We start from the raw sequence: 13,704 nt of genomic DNA, 5'->3' as shown, positions 1-13,704 counted from the left end.
AAATCAAATCGTTTAGTCCTTCAACAACAGTCTGAGGCACTTACTGCTGTTATTGCTATTCCAATTTACACGTAAGCAAACCGAAGTAGAGAGTGTGAGCGCACTGCCAAAAGTTTGCTCCGCAGAGGGAACTCAGCTGCTACACTGCCCTGCCTGTGTGTGTTGCCAGCGTAGGTAGAGAGACCATAAAACTTACTGACCATGTCTGGATAATTTTTGACAAGAAAAAGATGCTATTCATAATTATGCTGAGTCAGTAGGCTTACACCAGAACATAAGGTCATTTTATCCTTGTGTGGTTTAGGGCAGCTGTCCCCAACCTTTTGGCACCAGGGACTGGTGTTCCTATGTAAATCTGATGATCTGAGGTGGAGCTGAGGTGGTGGTGATGCTGGCACTGGGGAGCGGCTGATGAAGCTTTGCTCGCCTCCTGCTGTGTGGCCTGGTTCCTAACAGGCCACAGACAAGTACTGGTCCACAGCCAGGGGATTGGGGACCCCTGGTTTAGAGCATGAATTCTGGATACAAAATGCTTGGGTTTAAATAGGACTCTACCACAGTGAAATGGGTCATCTACTTATTTTCTCCCTGTTACGGTGTTCTTAAATGTAAAAAGGAATTATAGTACCACATGGGGACATTATGCAGATTAAGGGGACTAGTCCTGATGTAGACTACATGCGGAAAATGCTAATTTTTTGGAAATGCAGTATCATAGACATCTTTCGACAATAATAAATGTAGATCAAGGCCAACATTGAAATAGATGCCTAGTATTAGATTTATTTAAATTACAATTCAGTTAATCGGTCCTCTAACGACGGGATTTATATTGTTTTTAATTTTCTCCTATTATTCTTTTTTGGTAGATTTAGATTGACCTCATTTTTTTCAACAGCTCATAGTATTCCATAAAGTCGATGTGAACATTCCCTAGTGACAGAAAATTAATTTCTAATTTTAAGTCCCATTCATTCATTCATTCATTCGACAAATATTTGCTGAGCATCTACAATGTTCCAGGCACTGATGTTGCTACTGACAATACAGAGGTGAATGACAAAGTTCCCACTCTCATCAACCTGATATTATTTGAAGATCAAAATCAGCAATTCTTCCTCCTTAATTATTTTACTAAAGAAATTCTAAAGCAAGAGATGTTTTATGCATTTTCCTTCCATTGGTTCTTTTTGGTTAGCCCCTAAAGCGCAGCTGCTATTTTATTGTCTAGCTTTGAGTTATTCTATCCCCTTTCTGTGCCTTTCTTTCCTCCTCTGTGAAAATGAAGGAACTTTCCACCTCCAGCACTTTAGTATTGTCTAATTCTAAGTTATAGCAACACAGTAACCTTCGATCAAATCATTCCGCTCTGTGTTGCAAAACTAACAGGCACATTTGTTTTCCCGCTCGGGCTGGCCAGCGGCTGGAATGGCAGCCACCTTTAAGTAAGTACCTGAAGGAGATCCATTCAGGGGATGCTCCATTCAGGGGATAAACGGAGCAGACTGGCAGACATAACAGCAGAAGGATGGTGGGATGCTCCATTCTCTCTGTTTTTACCTCAGGAAAACATCTTTGCCTGTTGGTTTCTGTTACCCTCCAGCAGCTACTGTTTTATAGGGTCACAATGCTTATCCGAATAGCACGATTCATGCATGTTTTCTTATTCTGAATGATCCCAGGAATGTTTACAAAAATTCAGTGTAAAGATGATATAGCCTATACCAGTAATTTTCCCCAACCTTCTAAACTTGAATTATGAAAGAAAGATTACTCTCCAGGAAGTGGTATACTGTGTTGGTAGAGAGGAAGAACAATTGGCTAGATAATTGATGTTTGTGTGTTTGCTGAGAGCTAGCTGACAAGCCTGGCGAAATGTCACATGTTTAGACATTTAAAAACCAGTGCGATTTTCTTTTAAAAAGACTATATTTTGATCTCAAATATTAGTGTGTTAGGAATAAGTAAATGAATGGAAAGAAATTTTAAATACAATTATGGTCTAAATGTGGGAATTGCTGTCTAGGAAGATATTAGAAGAGATATTTTATTTCTCGTGTTCTTGTTTAAAACAGTGTCCAGCCATATCCGACGACTCCCCTCTCCAGCCTCAGTAGGCTATTAAATTCATGAGAACCAGGTCCTTTTCTTGTATTCTGGAGTGGAATGAACCTACTGGTTTAACACATCAATAAATATTTCTCTTCATTCATCGATGAAAAGCTAAACACAGTTTCAATGTATTGACATTGGCTGATTACAGTCTGAGTTAAACGAATCATAGTTTATTCCCTTGAATTCTGAAATCCTTAAACAATCTTCGTGCCGTCATTTGCCATTGGAATATTGCCTGCATAATTTTTCAGCCTCATGATGTTTATTCAGTACATATTGGGTTAAAAATATTAATAAAGGTAAATGTCATAGGATTCGCAAGACCGATTTAAAACATAACATGCCCAATCATGTCTGGCATTTGTCACAAAAGAGATTTTGGCCACACAAACACTAGTTGTATTCAGATTTTTTCTTCATATTACTACATAATACACCACCTTAAAACTTAGTGGCTTAAAACATAAATGATTTTATTATTGTACACGACTTTGTGGATTGATTGAGCTTGGCTAGATGGCTCTTTTGCTTCTCGCGATGCTGACTGGGGCTGAAGTCATCTGGGTGCTCAACTAAACTGGACTGTCCACGGTGGATCAGATATCACTCATGGATGACACGTTGGAGGGGTCAGCCGAAAGCCTGATGTCACTGGGGATGCTGGAAAGGCTGTGTCTCTCTTTTTCTCCATGACGTCTTAGAGTCTTACAGTCACACTCTTAAAATCTCGACTCTGAACGGGTTTTACTGTCAGTACCCTGCACATGATCAGTGCCTCGAGGCCATTTCTTACTTTGACGTTCTTTTACCAGGAAAGATACTTGACTTGGAAACATTTGCTCTCGATTTTGCTTAAAAAGGGACAGGTTTTTTTTAAGTCACTTTTTTTCTTTCTTTTGTGCCTTATTGTACACAGCCAAAGAAATGAGTTGGCGCTTTCCACATTCCGCCTGGAAATCTTAGCCATATTTGGAAGTTCTTTGGTCTATTTCTATTAGCTCCTTTAGTGCAGACAACAGTATTATTATGTAACATGGGTCACCTTTTTCATAGCCTCCAATAACAATTTCCTTTGTGTCCGTCCAGCCTTCACAAACAGTGTCCTTGAGGCCTTATTTACACTTGCTTCCCAATGCTGATGCCACATTGCAGTAGCCAGGGTTCTCTAGAGAGAGAGAGAGAGAGATTGATTGATTTTAAGGAATTGCCTCACGTGCTTGTGGAGGCTGACGAATCCAAAACCTGCAGGGAAGGCAAGCAGGCTGGAGATCCACGGGAGAACTGATGTTGCAGCTCAAGTCTGAAGGCCATCTGCTTGCAGAATTCCCTTTTCTTTGGGATTTCAGTCTTTCTTAAAGAGCCTTTAGTTGATTGAATGAAGCCTATCCACATTATGGACAGTAACCTTCTTTACTTAAACTCTGTTGATTTAAAAGTCAATCTCATCTAAAAAATACCTTGACAGAGACATCTAGATGTGTTTGAGCAAATATCTGGGTACCATGGCCTTGCCAAGTTGGCACATAAAACGAACCATCGTACGTGTGTTTTGGGTTTTTGTTAGACAGCACCTCGCTTCCAGGAACTACTTCCTGTTCTGGTTGTCTATTGCTGCATTGAGAACCACCCTAAAATGTAGTGAATTAAACAGCGGTCATTTATTCTCTTTCATGATTCTGTGGGTTGATTGAGATCAGCTGGATGGCTTGCTTCATGTGATGTCAGCTGGGGCTGTGGACATCTGGGGGATGGACTTGCCTGGAACATCCAAAAGATCGCTCTTACAGGATGGAGCCGGGTCTCAGCTGGGGTGGTCAGACCTCTCTCCCCGTGACATCTTGAGGCCTCTCCTCCTTGTGACCTCTCCACATGATCTCTCCATGGTGTTGCTGGATCTCTTCAGAGTTTCTAAACCCTCAAAAGTGGATCCTGGCAGGCCTTCTTAGAGGGTTAGACCCATCACAGGCACAGCATCTTTTCCACCGCATTCTACTGGTTAAAACAGTCACCGGTTCGGCCCAGATTCAGGAGACGCCATCTCAACCCTGGACGGAGGATTGACAAGCATTTGGAGGACAGCTTTAACCCTTCATATATCCTTATGTTTGTATTCTTATTTCCTTCTCATCTTTTTTTTGGTTCGTTTTTTTCCTGTTAACATCTATTACTCTTTCTACTTTATTATCCTTTATTAACTAGATTTAAAAATGACAAAAATCTAATATGCGCCTCCTGGAGTATAAGCTCCTTGAGTCTAGGGAATTTTTGTTGAGTGCTATATCTTGAGGACCTAAAATAGTGCCTGGAATATAATAAGCAGAAATGTTTAGTCGAATTAAATGAATGTATACAGGCTAGTATATTATAAATAATAGAAATAAACAAAGTCATAATTAGTATATCTCCCCAATGAACTTTTCGATACCATTACTCCCCAGATTCGTCAATCTGTATTTTTGGAATTTGGATTGTTTTTTTCTTTTGTGTTAATAGCTTCTTGTTTTTTTTTTGTTTGTTTGTTTGTTTTGTTTTTTTTATGGGTTGTATGACTTTATCTTCTTTTTCTTGGTTTTCCTTTTACAAAATCTCTTACTCTCACGGAACTCACTTGCCGCCAGCCTTTTAGTTTTGAAACTTGTCTCTGGTTATCCAGCTGGGCCTTTTTTGAATCGAATCTGGAGCATTAAATGCAAAAAACTCCTGAACAGGTCACAGCTGGCTGTCTTGTTTCAAGGTTCACACACAGGAGCTGCCTTCTGACCAAGAAGGCTCTGGGCATATGCGAGAGATTCCTGGCTAAGATTCACCTAAGTGTTAGCAAGTTGCCAGCACTGACAGTTAGGGATGTTGACAGTGTGGGAGGGAGTCAGGTGTCCAACCCACAATCAGGACCCAGGGGCTGTGGAAGGGCGGGGCCGAGCCTGCAGGGAGAGACAGAGAGCCAGCACCCAGAGTAAAGTGGGCCTCCAGGAATAGATGGTGTGGTTCTGTTTCCACAAATCTCCTCACCTAGGGGAAAAGCAGCCCTCCCCCTGAGCTTCAGGGGTGCATGACAGCTGCTGGCTGTCTGGGGAGGAGCAGGCTGTTCTGTGACAGTTCTTCATCTCTCGGCCAAGGCAAGCTAGGTCCCTGGAGGGCAGAGACTGTTTTATTCACCTCCGTGTCCCCTTTTGTGTGGCACATTGCTCATCACATGAAAGTCTCTTAATAGATAGCTGCTCAGTTGAACCCAAGTTCACACCATCGGGTGAAACAAATATCGAGCGAGACACTTAATCAGAGAAGATTCTCCACCCGTCTTAACTCTGTCTTCTAACGATCAGTCCTGTGTCCACATTGACTATCTTTTCTGATTCTTTTATATTCGATACAGAATTTCTTTTTGCTTCTCTTTCCAAAGTTTCCAGGGAGATTTCTTGGGGCCGGTTCTTCATTTTTACTTCCCTGTGCCTCCCATTTTAATGACTTTAGCATTTTAACTTCCACTTAGTGGCATTTATTAGTACAAAATGTGCAAAACAGCACACACTTCGTGAAGACTTGCTGGGTGCCTGGTGCCGGGCTGGGCAGGGGCGGTTTGAAGAGGAAAGAAACACAGGCCCTGTTCTCCAGGGCCCTTCAGGGCAGGGTCGGAGGTACTGGCCTGAAAGAGCACTGCAAGGCAGCGTGATCCCTAACAAGCAAAGGGCCTTGCACATGGACGAGGGGGGCCTGAGGGAGGGGGTGCTTCAGCGCTGTTAGCCCTTTGCTGGAGTCCCCAGGGCTATATCAGATGCACTCACTGCTATGAGCTATGTGCCAGCTCAATCCCACAGAAATTCATAAACGAGGTTACCAGCTGGTAAGGCAGAGTCGGGAAAGAAGCAGCATGGGAGGCCTCCCTGTTAGGACGGAATTTCAGCCAACAGGTGTTCTGTCAAACGAAGCCCGGCAGACGGATGAGGTGCTATTCCTGGGGGAAGGTCAGCCACTTGACAGACCAACACTCTTTCAGGGTTGGGGTACCTTGGGACAGTCCCATCAGTGAGGGGGCCTGGACCTCGCGTTGGCCCGTTCACAACCTGGACTGTCTCGGCACACACGGGAGGACGAGGGTGACCAGACTCGCACGAGACGGAATTCTAGCATGTTTTCTCTTTGGGGACGTGGAATGGCCACCTCCTTGACATCTGTTTCTGGTTAGAGCATGGCAAGGCCTCACGTTCACCTGCATATTCTCAATGCTCAGTCGTGTGATCGCCAGCTTCCTTCAGTCTTGCCTTTCATTCGAGGGCTCAAAGACAGTGTCCAGAGAGTCTTAGATGACCGAATATGGAAGGTGAAATAAGGAAAATGAAACAGGGCTTCAGGATGTGGGGCCTGGGTGCCGCTGTGGGTACAAACAGGAGACTCAGCCCCGGAGCTTAGTTACCTGTGGAAGGACAGGTGGGGTGGAGTGTATATGCACATTGACTGAGTTTGGGGCCTCTGGGGCTTGGGGTGCTACCAGGACATCTGGGAGAATGTAGTTCTGGGAATAGAATCTTCTAGAAGGAGGGGATAGTTGGAAGCCCCAACAGAGGGGACATTAAATGGCGGAGCGAGCCACGGCTGAGAGGCGAGGAGAGGGGGGAGGGATGCTATGCTGCTTCTGTGCTCATTGGCCTAGCGTTTCGTTTCAGATGTTTTTCCTGGAAAGGTTGGCGCCGTTACATCCTGAAGTCCAGCCCCCGCCCCTTGCTCTGGTATCATTATTAACAGCCGAAGGAAGTAGTGAGGTTTTCCCCAGATAAAATTTTCGTTCTTTATCAAAAATGAGCACTGCTTCCTCTTTCGAGGGAAAACCCTTGGAAAATAACTGCCGATGTTCGTTGAGAAATTTTGAAGGGTGAGAGGCTGGGAATCAACATTCATGGCTTGTCCACATGTGCGGGCATTTTATATAGTTGGTTCTTTCAAAACTTTATCAGACTCCTGTCAAGAAAGTCTCGGGACACACATCATATGGATGGGGAAATGGAGCCTGGGAGGGGTTAAAATATTTGGCGATATCCTACCGTGAGGTAAGGCCGGTGAGGTGATTTCCGGGACCCCGTGCAGAATGAAAATGCAGGACTCGTTGTTTAAAAAGCAGGAGAAAGCTTTTCCTTCCTTCCGAAGTCTTTGGTTCCACCTGCCAGATGGTTTTTCCTGGCCATGTGGTGTCCAGTTCCCATGGGCACAGGGCTGCACCCCACAACTTGGCACATGGGGAGGGTGCACCTGACCCCAATCCCTCTGCCCTCGAGCTCCTGCTGGTGGCAGTGGTCGTTAGGTGGCTGGGAACCTTTCTCAGGGCGGTAGAGGAAAGTCTGCAGGTGGGACCATGAGGGAGCCAAGGCTTCAGCCCCGGTGCACCCTCCAGGGTCCCACTGGACTTTTCTCACAAAACACAAAGCAAAGATAAAGTAAGGAATTCTAGACAGGAGCTGCAGAGCGTTAAGCTCCAGGCGCACGACCTCTCTGGGCCCAGGGCCCCGTGCGACTGCATCGGTCACCTGTCCATGAAGCCAGTCTTGTGGTTAGTACGTGGCAGAGTGGGGACTGAAACTCATCTCTTTCTATCCTTGGACTCATCAGCCCCATTAGGCTGATGAGAAAACTGAGGCACAGAGTGATTTCCCCAAGGTCCAGACCGTGTCAGTGGGAGGGCAGGTTTTTGGACTGACTGCATAGCCTAGAGCCGCCACGTTATATGGCTTTCAAAAGAGCACACCAAACAGCCGTCAGGGCCTGGGCCAACCTATCCCAGGTGTACTAGCATTTCTGTCGTCTCTAGGAGGCATCTGGTACTTTTTCTGTCTGTCTCAAAGGTGAATTTTGCCCCTCATTTTAGGAGAGCAAGGCCCAAGAGTTCAGTGTTTTGTCTTAGTACTTAGGGAAACATTAGATGTCTCCCCTGACAAAGCAGCAGAATGCCATGTCGTGCCCTAGTTGCCAGGAGATAGTCTTTGTAGTTTATCTTACCTTTTGAACCATCACCTCTTAGGGCTGAGTCAGGGAGGATGTAGCACACACGCTGTATCCCTAATCCTGTGCCCGTGGGAGGCACTGAAGATTCGTCACAGCCCCGTGTGTGTGAGCCATGGCCCAGCCTCAAAATCACACGGCGTAGATGCCACCAGTTGGTTGGGGTTGTCCTAAGAGATGACACCGATTTGTGACTCTACTTCAGAATCACGATGCTTGTCAGGAGTGGGTCCTAAGGTAGAGGGTGACAGGATGAGAAGCTGGATGAAATTCAGGGGCTTGGCTTGGAGAAATCTGATGGGAGATGGCATAGGTGTCCAGGTGTCCGCCACTGGTTAAAGAACAGTCTCGTCGCAAGGAGATCAGACGTGTGTTGTGTAGCTGTGCATACAATATCAGAGCCTCAGAGTCAAGAATAACAGGCAGATTTACACAGCTCATCACAATTTGAATTCATTTGTCAGGAAGTTAAGAGCATGACTTTCAAAACATAGAGAATCAACACATGGCAAAGATTTACGAGTCAATAAATGATTGGTTCAAAGAACATTTGGAGGCACTGTGTATAAGTATTTAAAAAGGAACATTAGAATTATATTGATTGGTTAGATATAAAACTGGTCAATATCTACAAGGCAGTAAAAAGCCATACCTTCGGGATGTCTTTCCATCAGACAGATATTATTTGCAGCTCTAACAGACAAGGTCTACATATTACCATCTAACTTTGAAAGGTTTGATAGTAAATAGCAAAGACAAACAAAGATACGATCGGCTAGATAATTAATTCTTGGATAAACCAAATAATGCCCCGGTATGACATCAAAAGGACATGCTGCCCACATTTTTGCCTTATTCTCAAGTTTTAAATATTTTTGGAACATGTTTATTTAGTAATTATCATTGAACTTCTATTATGTCCCACAAACTCCTCTCGATCCTGGGGAACCAGGAGTGAACAAAACAGACGAAGTTCTTGCTCATTCGGAACTGCTATTCCGATGAGGGAGGGCGCGGACAATACAAGGGAAGGAGGAAAATGTATATGGTGTGGCAGATGCTGGGAAGTGCTGGGAAGTGCTGGCAAGGACGTTGAGGGCTGGCGAGCGTTTAGAGTTTTAAGTATGGCAATAAGATCAGGGAGGCTTCACTGAAAGCTGCCCTTTTAGCCAAGACCTAAAGCAAGGAGAAGAGTGAAACTTAGAGACGTCTGGAGAAGAGCACTCTAGGAAAAAGGCAATGGAAAAACAGCAAGAATGCCAGTGGGGTCAGAACTTACGTCATAGATATTTTCAAACGTATGTGAAACTAGAGAAAATAAATCGACCCCATTTATGTATGAGCCGACCTCGATAATGATAATGATTCTGCTATCCTTACTTCATCTACGTCTTCACTTTTGTCCCCCCTATTTTAAAGCTAATTCCAGATTTCATATCATTTGGTCTGTGAATGCTTCGGTCTGTATCTCCTACCAAAAAAAAAAATAATTAAAAAAAAATAAAAATAAATAAATAAAGCATAGCTAGGATACCGTTATCATACTTAACAGAATTAAGAGTAATTCTTTAATATTGTCCAATAGTTACCCTGCGTTCAATTTTCCATGATATTCTTAAAAATGGGGCAAGGAAAGAAGCACGGGGGCAATTTAGAGGCTCTTGTAGTAATTCAGAAGAGAGCTGATTGTGATTTGGATAGTGATGGATGGTGCTGAGAAGTGGATGGATGCTGGATACATTTGGAAGGCAGATCCCATATGACTTGCTATGGACTTGTAAATGCAGTGTGAAAGAGAAAAGAAGTAATAACAAGGATTCCAAGAATTTGGGGCTGAGCTACCGGAAAAATGAATTGCCATTTACGAAAAATGGAAAGACTGGGGTGAAGCAAGTTGGGAAATGCATCGGTAGTCTGGTTTTGTTTGTATTAGTTTTGCAATGTCTACTGCCATCGAGACGTTGAATAGGAAATTGGCTCATGGCAGTCTAGAATACCAGGGAGAGGTATGGGCTGGAGATAAAAAGGTGGAAGTTGATAGCGTGTAGAAATTCCAGGGAAGATGGTTCACAAGGAAGAAGTGTAACCAGCTCTTTCAAGTGATTTCGACTAGTCCAGGAAGACGAAGACTGAAAAATTGACCGAAGGATTGATGTCTTTGACAAGATCAGTTTTAGAGGACTGCTAGTAATGAAAGTCTGTCCGAAATGGATTCAAGAAAAAAAATTAGAAGAGAGGAATTGGAGACTGTGTACGTAGACAACTCTTACAAAGAGTTTTGCTGGAAAGGAGAACAGAAATGGCTGGATGGATAAGATGGGGTTTAAGATGGAAGAAATTGGGGCTTGTTTGAGAGGCAACTTCTTTAAAGTCAACTGAGAAGTCATCCACGTAAAGGATACTTGTAGATTTCTACAGTTTCTTGTGGTCTTCTACAATTGGTTTACCAGTATCAAATTTAGTAACATTTTTTTAAGTAATCTACCTGTGATCATTATTATAAGACATGCAACTTAGTAAAAATAGTTTTTCTTTTTCCATGTATCCAAGTTGTTTATGTACAATTTAATTAAATAATATAATTTTTAAAAAGCATAAACATATTTGTAAATATGATCAGTAACCAAGTTAGTAGAAATGAGAGATTCTGGGTATACTAGAGCATAGCCTGTTCACTATGTAGAAGACAGGCAGATGCACAGAGACTGCAGAGTGCTGATTGACACACAGTGACTCAGTTAAGCAGGGATCTGGTGAGAGATTTTTTTTTTTTTTTGCAATAAATGAGTTTAGAAGTAAATGCAGGCATTTTTTTTTCTTGTCATTAAAGGAATCCCTTAGAAATGTCAGAAAATCACCAAGACAAAGTTTTCTTTAAATAAAAGATGGTAGAAAGAATAGATACAGGATGCTGAGAACACGACAGGAAACTGAATGATAGATGAAATCAAGAATTGATTCTCTCTCTCTCTCTCTCTCTCTCTCTCTCTCTTTCTCTCTCTCTGCTTGTGTGCATGCGTTTTAAAGACTCGGTTTAGAAGGGGAGGAGTAATTATATTCTCATATTTTTGTAGTTGATCTGAGTGGAGATAGAGATTACCTTTTTCAGAAAAATATCACTGGTAAATATCCACTCTGGAATAAGGGTATAATAAGAATCTTCCTTTTGAAGATAAGAAAATGAAAACGGAGGTTGTAAATTTGAAGAATAAATAGAGCAAGAGAATAACATTCTTTTTCCTTTCAATGACTCTTATTTTTTTCTAATTATAAAAGTGAAGCATGCTCATTATAGAACACCAGGGGAAAAATACAAAAATACAGAAAAAATACAAAATCACTTAACTCCAAAGTGGAATTCTAAATAGTGGAGAATGTCGCAATAAAAAAAAAAATAGTAAGGGTATCCACAAAAGAAAGATATATACCTGCTTAAAGTGATGGCCTCACCATAGTTTTATAGGCATAATTCAAATTGCTTCTATAATCTGACCTTTAAAAATATTGCTAAGCTCAGTTTTGCAGTTCTTACTAGAATGTATCAAATATGATACATCCACATGGTAGAAAGTTACTTACATATTTAGTTGAGAGGTTTTGAAGCAGTTTATAAAGCTTGATTTAAATATGTAAGAAATTACATATTTAAATATGTAAGAAAGTTACTTACATATTTAGTTGAGAGGTTTTGAAGCAGTTTATAAAGCTTGATTTAAAAGGACATTAGAAATTCTCCCAAAGCATATTTTACTTGTCCCTGACCTGCATTTGCTTCGATATTATTTAAATGTTTCTTTTCTCTGATTATGACTAAAAACAAATATAAAGGCATTTCTGTCTTTGGCAACTCACAGTTTCAATATTGCAAAATTCATAATAAAATTGGTTTCTTCGTTATCTTGGTTCCTAGGAGTAAGAGTTTATTTATGAATTAACTTCTCTAGAGCAGTGTCAATTTTGGCGTAATTCAATCTCCTGGGAATTCTTCGAGAGCAAAGAAAGACTGAAAACATGCCATCGAAACTGGGAGAGATTTAAAACTCCAGAAGAATGTTTGAGACCTAGGTTAAAGACCAATTGGTCGATTGATCCCATTTCGTAGACTAGTTTTTGTGTTTTAATGCGTTTGGGTGAAACTTTTTGAAAGGTTAGAAGTGGGCAGGCATGGTTTAGGGTGCTTTGAACCCTAGGATACACACAGATCACTTTATAGCTGAGACCTGTACTTCTGTTTTTGCCAGGTCTAGTTGTCTCCATTCTTCTCACTGAAGGGACCTCATTTTCCTTCTTCCATGGTCCTTATTCCTCGGTCAATATTTCCTCTCATTTTTTTTTTTAAATTAAAAATATTCGATTGCGAAAATGTTAAACACGCTGAAATGCCCATGGAATGATATTACAAATATCTATTTATTCATCATGTTGTAACATTAACAGACAATCCATTTTCGCCATCTTTGCTTCAGATTCTTTTTCTTTTTTTAAAGGAATAATATGTCACAGAAAAAAATCAAAATACCTCTTCCCCCCAATTTCTTTTTCTTCCTTCTCAGAGGCAAATAATGCCACTTGTTTCTTCCGTATCTTTCCAGAAATTTTCTTTGAATATATAGGCACGTATTTATATATATTTTTTCCACATGCGCTCTCTCCTCTGTGTCACTCACCCCCACACACACTTAATATATCTTGATTATCAGTGTATTTCTCATTCTAATGATTACGTAGTATTCTATTCTATGGATTTACCATCTTCTAGACTTGTCCTGGCGAACATTTAGATCGAATTCTATAAGTCGAATCGCTAAGTTAAAAGATATATCACTTTTAATTTTGAAAACATAGCCAATTTTTTCCCGAGGTGTTCCTCTTTCTGGAGGCAAAGAGTTTCTGTTTCTCCATACCTTCACTACACAGGTTTTCTTTCTTTTTTTTTTTTGGATTTTTTAACTGTCTGATTTGTATCGATCTGATAAGGAAGATGTGATTGCAGTTTAATTTGTCTTCCTTTTGTGTTTTCGCCCTACTGTACTGTTAACTTTGCTTTTGCCAGTTAACAGTATTGTTTGGTGATTGAAATTATATAAGAGATTTACCATGTTGATATATAAGCTCTAGTTTATTAAGTTTAACTGTTGTCTAGTATCCTACTGAATGGCCACACCCTACACTTACTGGTCTACACCCTCGTCAGTTTTTGCTGGCATCAATGATGCTAAAAACATAAGTATAAACTTGTGAATATGTTTTCTTCCTAAGGTATTTAGCTAGAGGTAGAATTACTAAGTCATGGAATATGCTATCTTTACCTTTACTGGACTTACTAGTTTGCCATGGCTGCCATAACGAAGCATCACACCCTGGGTGGCTTAAACAATGGCATTTATTGTCCTACAGTTCTACAGTTCTGCAGTCCCGAATTGTGGAATTTAGGTGTCAGAAGAATTGGTTCTTTCTGAGGGCCATGAGGAACAATCTGTTCCGTGCCTCCCTCCTCGTTCTGGAATGCCTCTGGCATTCTTTGCCTTCCTTCTGCGTGTGTCTTATCTGCATCCGAATGTCTCTGTTTATAGGCACTTGGACCCCAGTGATATTGGATCA

The 13,704-nt window shown here is 41.6% G+C and overlaps 1 protein-coding gene across 1 annotated transcript in view; it reads left to right on the top strand.

Annotated features, from left to right (window-relative positions):
- CD38 (CD38 molecule) overlaps positions 1 to 13,704 on the top strand; it is a 35,443-nt gene that overhangs the window by 2,001 nt on the left and 19,738 nt on the right. The gene's annotated exons all lie outside the window — the stretch shown is intronic.

This window comes from Pteropus medius, unplaced genomic scaffold (genome assembly GCF_902729225.1).
Source record: "Pteropus medius unplaced genomic scaffold, Ma_sr-lr_union100, whole genome shotgun sequence".
NCBI lineage: Eukaryota > Metazoa > Chordata > Mammalia > Chiroptera > Pteropodidae > Pteropus > Pteropus medius.
Note: the sequence above shows the minus strand (reverse complement) of the source record. Positions and strands in the feature narration are given on the sequence as shown.